This window comes from Cygnus olor, chromosome 2, assembly GCF_009769625.2.
Source record: "Cygnus olor isolate bCygOlo1 chromosome 2, bCygOlo1.pri.v2, whole genome shotgun sequence".
Lineage (NCBI taxonomy): Eukaryota > Metazoa > Chordata > Aves > Anseriformes > Anatidae > Cygnus > Cygnus olor.
In genome coordinates this window covers 135737237-135743052 of record NC_049170.1, presented here as the reverse complement: position 1 = coordinate 135743052, position 5816 = coordinate 135737237, and the positions used below count along the sequence as shown (strand labels likewise).

The window sequence follows — 5816 nt, the reverse complement described above, 5'->3', positions numbered from 1 at the left end:
AGAATGCCACCAGATTGGTCAGGGACAATTTACCCTTGGTAAAGCCATGCTGGCTGTCTCAGATCACCACTTTGTCTTGCATGTGCCTTGACATTGCTTCCAGGAGGGTCTGTTCCATAATCTTCCCAGGCACAGAGGTGAGACTTGCTGGTCTGTAGTACCCCAAGTCCTCTTTTCTATCCTTTTTTAAAATGGAAGCAATGTTTCCCTTTTTCCAATCACCAGGGACTTCGCCTGTCTGCTGGGACTTTTCAAATATGATGGAGAGAGGCTTGGCAACTACACCAGCCAGTTCCTTCAGGACCCCGGGATTCATGTCATCAGGTCTCATAGACTTGCACCTGTTCAGATTCATCACGTGGTCTCAAACCTGCTCTTCACTTAGTGGGTGGGACGTTCCTCCCCCAGCCTCCACGTACCAGTTCAGGGAAACAAAAGACTTGGGAAGCCTGACTGTCAGTGAAGCCTGAGGCAAAGAAGTTTTTGCATACCTCAGCCTTCTCCATGTCATTACCAGTTCAAAAGTCATGTGGAGCCTTTTCAGCTCCAGCCGTAGTCGGCAGGATTCGAACCTGCGCGGGGACACCCCAATGGATTTCTAGTCCATCGCCTTAACCACTCGGCCATGACTACACACTGCTTGGTGATGACTACACAAATAAAATACAAAAACATGTGGCAAATAATATACAAAAACGCTTGTGTTAAATACTATCAACTCAGGGCTGCAACTTCAAATTATTTTCCACTTTTTTTTTTTTTTTTTTGGTCTAAAAAATATCTTTTAAACTCATTTTCTGTATCAAAGGATGCAGAATACTTGACTGTTAACAACCTCTTGTGCTTCCACCCCTTTGAACTGTGGTGTGTTGCAAAATGTTGCACTATGTTTGTCTTTACTGGAGTCAAATCAGGGAGAGGAGAGGAGAGGAGAGGAGAGGAGAGGAGAGGAGAGGAGAGGAGAGGATAGGAGAGGAGGTCACTTGACCCTCAGCAGAAGGGAAATTTGCTTTGTCTCTATCTTCTCCGTGTCTTCATCTAGAAGTCCCAAATGACCGTGACCGTCCCATTCATTTTTGTAAGAGTCTTGTCAGAGACCCATTACAGTCCTCAGTAGCTAAGAACCGGACTCATCCTCTTGTTAATGCTGTGTCTGCAAGCTTAGGGCACTGGACCAAGCTCGCTCCTTCACCTCGAGTGTCCTCTCATACACCCACACTCCCATTCTGCTTCGCAGTTTGCTTATCTCACCTGTGGGAAGCACTTGGAACCAAAGGAGGGTTTCCATTGTCACTTCCCAGGAATATTTAGTGCATTTTTAGTGGCATTATCTGACATTCCAGGCATAAACGTAAGGTCAGACCTGTTCCTAAGGCCCTGTTGGCATCTATAACTACCCTAGTGACTACTACCACATGTGACACCCACTGAGTGAATTTATTGTAGCAATCACTTTGAACATATCTCAAGCATTTCATCATGATATTTTGCTGCTTGCAATGCCAGAGAGAGAACAACAGTATGAAATAAAATCCACAGAACTTCCCCTCTTATGAAATAGACATGGAAGAGCAGAAAACAGACTGAATTTCTCCAGGGTAATTTTATGTAAAAGAAAGACCAGCAACATCCTTTAAGGCCTGAAATGTCAAGCTTGTAAAAATAGTATTCTTGGGAGTTGTATTTGATCATTTGTTAAATACTGTGATATAAAATGTAGAAATCCATGTGTAATGCTTCAAATCCCTAATCTGGTTTAAAAGGTCAGTTGAAGCCTAAAAGGACTTGACATTTTCCCTTTAAAAATCTGACTTTTTGACTCAGAGCTAACAACATTTGAGCCTGAATGACCTGAAGGATAAATACAAAAGCTGATTTCAATTGAACTATTTAGAAAGCAGGGGATCTTCTAATTTGTAAGATAGCATTCAGGGAGGTTTTTCCATTAAGAACTCAATCGACTGAAAAATGATTTCCTTGGGTATTCCACAATCTTTCAATGCTTGTGTAAATTTTACACAGGAGGGGGCAGTGAGTGAGGCTGAAGATGTATAACAATGCCAGAAGAGCAGAAAGGCCTTTTTGAAACAGAGGTAACTGGTATTTGCCTTAAAATGTAACCTTTCTGCCTCCTTCACTGCCTTGGAAGACCATGTCTGCTTCAAAATCTTGTGTTCAATGCAATCGAGGCTTGCTGGCCAGCACTAATATCTTTCTAATCATGATGGAAGTCCCTTCCAGCAGCACACTTTTCCTCAGACATCACTTGGCTTGGAGTGTGCACAGCCTGGCTATTCAGTGGCTGTTCTCCTGGAAGCATGTACTAACCATCAGCCCAGCTATATGAGTGTGCTGTATGGGTGGGCTTTCTTATGGAGCCTCAGGAACTCTGCCCACACAGCTGCCGAACCTCCTCCTGGTTGCTTTTCACCATCCTATCCAAAGCAATGATGGTGAAACTGGGGACACCTCATGGTGGGTGAGCCTTGCCCCTCAGGCCTCTCACGCTCATAGGTGTTGGCCCTACTACGCATATTTATAGAAGAGGCCCAGGAGCTTGTGCCCACGGTGTCCCTGGGGCAGGGGTGGGACATAGACTCATCATTCCTCCAGTCCCTACTCGCCCTGTACGTGGGCCCACCACCAGCTCTAGCAGTTGGGTAAGCAACGGGGCCGGGAACCACCACCAGGAGGCCAGGAGCCTCCATGGTGACATGGCAACACCTCACAAAGCCCCACAGAAGCTCCCCTTCAGTCGGGTGCCCCGTGCTGGCCCCTGCTCCCCCTACCAATCACCACATGGACCCTGTGATGCGGTGAGCAGGACTATTGGGTCATATCCACACTCACAGACCGACTGTTTGCATCCCCACTGGCTGGAACAGAAATGTCGTCATTTTAACAGAGCGTTGCCCCGCTATCGATGTCTCCCGGCTTCCCCCGGTGTTTACTTTTGATAAATGCCTCAGCTTCGGCTCACATCCACCCAGCAGCTGGGGACTATTATACCGTGACAACCTTCTATTCCATTGTCACAGTGTCAGATGCCTGAAAAGGATAATAGGTAGATATTTCTGCTCTTTGGATGTTAAGAAATAAATGGCATTCCCATTCCTTATTTAGTTACTTCTTAATTTTAATGAATAGCTGTAGTGATAATTACCAGATTCCTATATTGATAAAAACTGGCACATTCTGCATGTTAATAATAGCACAAATTTGATATTTATGAACTGCTGTTCTTTTGCAAATATAGACATTTGGTAATCATCATTATGATGATAAAATTCATTAAAATTTGAGAAACAACCTATTATCCCTTCTGCCCATTATCTTTTAATTAAGTAACACAGAGGGATTTTATAAGACTTTCCTAGTCATAATGCAGAGTATTGTTTCTGTAATGGAGCCTCTATATATCAAAATACTTCCATTTCAGTTTTGATAGACAATATAAAAGACTGTTGGAAGATTGACAGTAGATTAATCCCAAAATATACTTCAGACTTAAAAGAAAAAAAAAATTAGCCAAACTTGATTCAGCAAGCACTTGGATCTTGTTTAGGCGTAGACTGGAGTTTGGATATGGAGTGGAAGCTGTATTAAGTTAGAGACTATATTAGGATTTGCTAGTCTGCAACAGAAGAAAACTTTCATGACAAGTTATTCTTCAGAAATTTCTAGCAGTATGAATGCTGGAAAACTTGTGAGGTCTGTTCCTCACATGAAAAGTTCAGTTGTATCTAAAATGATAAGTAAGCCCCTCTTTGAATTTGTATTTGGCTAAGAATCAAAAATGCATGGGGAGGGGTTAGATTCAGGCACATTCAAACAGTTCAGCCATTTGAAGAGGTTCAATCAGAGTTTTCAGTACTTGTCTAATCCTGGTTTGCATTATAATTTTAAATTTTAAGATGAGTTTTGAGTCCAATTAAGACATGAGCAGTATTAAAGTTAGTTTTACTTTAGATCTCTTAGATATTCATCTTTGAATATAAAAGTTTCTTTAAATAATATGAGTGTTTTGCTATTATGACCATAATCTTTAGGACTCTATCCACTTTAAGCACAGTTTATATTATTTGATTATACACTAAATTTAAATCTGATCTTGTCTACTTATACCTGATGTTGTTTCATTTTCATTACATTTATTTACCTGATTTAACCAAACTTTTATGTTAATTTCCATTGATGCTACCTTTGTATTCAGCTGAACTATCAAAAGCACTGCTGAAAACTTCTTTTAAATATCTTAATGTATTTTCTTTCTTATTCCTGATCACTTTGACACTGGAGAATACTTATGTGGTAACATGTACAGCACCAGCAAATGTTTCAGGGATAGATGCAGTCCATTCGTATCCTTTCTTTGCCTTTCAGTCTTAACTAGGTCCTGATATACTAACAAATCTGCGCAGATTCTCATGCACGCTGTGATATATCATCACTGTGTTCAACCAAGAGTGAAAGAAGCAATTTTGTGAGGTCGCAGGATGGTCAATGCTCTTCTATTTGAGTTTTTCTTGGGTTCATCCAGACAATTTTCATTTCAAAAGGTTGTTCCCCTTCTTTACATAGTTAATTCCTTCTTCTACAAATCTGACATAACTCATTTGAGAAAAGCTGCCTAGGAGTGTCTTCTTCCAGACACAGTCCAGTGTCAGACACAGCATGGGCTGTGATGATCACAGGGAAATTCATGAAAATAAAGCCTCTTGAAACAAGGAACAAAATATTTTCTCTTACTTACTCCCTCCTTGCTCCTATCTTTATTTTGGAATTACTGCAACTAGCTGAGGAAGTAAAATCTCTATGGAAAACAACCACCATCACCACCACCAAAAACCTTTAAACACGTTTTAATAAATAAATTAAAAAAAAAAAAAGAAAAAAAAAAAGAGAGAGAGAGATAATTTGTCCCAAATGCAAGTTTTTAGAGTTCAATATGATGCCACACTCCTAGCTGGAATTGTAGCTTGCCTTCCTTCTGTTCGCACCATTGTCTGAGGGATAATTCTCTGGCAAACTGGAGTCTCCAGTGGTGCATGAGAGATACTTCCATTCTTGAAGAATGATGGTACTTCATAGAAAATACTGGCCCACTAACCCACATAGCAGAATGAAGCATCTGGACCACAATATCCAAGATGTACTACAATTGTGCTACAGCACTGAGCCAAAAAAAAAGAAAAATCAAAATGGTTTGATTCCCAAACCAAAACCTCTCCCACTCTGGAACATTTGCTTTGTGAACAAACAAATCAAAGCACAATTAGAGTTTTCTCAGGCTTTCTCTCAAAATCACATAGAATCACAGATTTTAGATGAAGTCTGTGATAATCTGCAAATCAATACAAACCTGTTGGGGAGCAGAGAAGAGGTAAAAAAAAAAATGTTCTCCTTTTTAAATTTCCCAGTCTGTATTGAAATAATGCCTAGAGTAATGCTGAATTTCTTTGCAAAAAACTTACAGAGCTCTTGGCAAATATACCATTTTGTTGCTTTGAAATGACAGATAAAACAAGCTATTTTAACACAGACAGTGTGCCAATCCTCTGCTCAAGTACTGTCTTTTGGTAATAATAATAAAAAAGTGATGGAAATATGACTTATATCTCCTGAAATTTCCAAGGGACTGCCAAATGTTGTCTTAAAGCACCCTGCTCTTAGGCTGCCACAACAGTGAAAACGTTCCCAGCATCTTTCCTACGCAGCCAGCAGGAATAATGTAATACTCTTCCTCCAGATGCATTACATTGTTAAGCACTTAATCTCAAGGACCTTTTTGAAGTTCAGATAGTCCTACTTTATTC

The 5816-nt window shown here is 40.5% G+C and overlaps 1 non-coding gene across 1 annotated transcript; it reads right to left on the bottom strand.

Moving 5' to 3' along the window:
- Nucleotides 1-551: 551 nt before the first annotated feature.
- On the bottom strand, nucleotides 552-633 carry TRNAS-AGA. The gene has a single exon. It is a non-coding gene; the product is annotated as a tRNA-Ser (tRNA).
- Nucleotides 634-5816: the final 5183 nt, after the last annotated feature.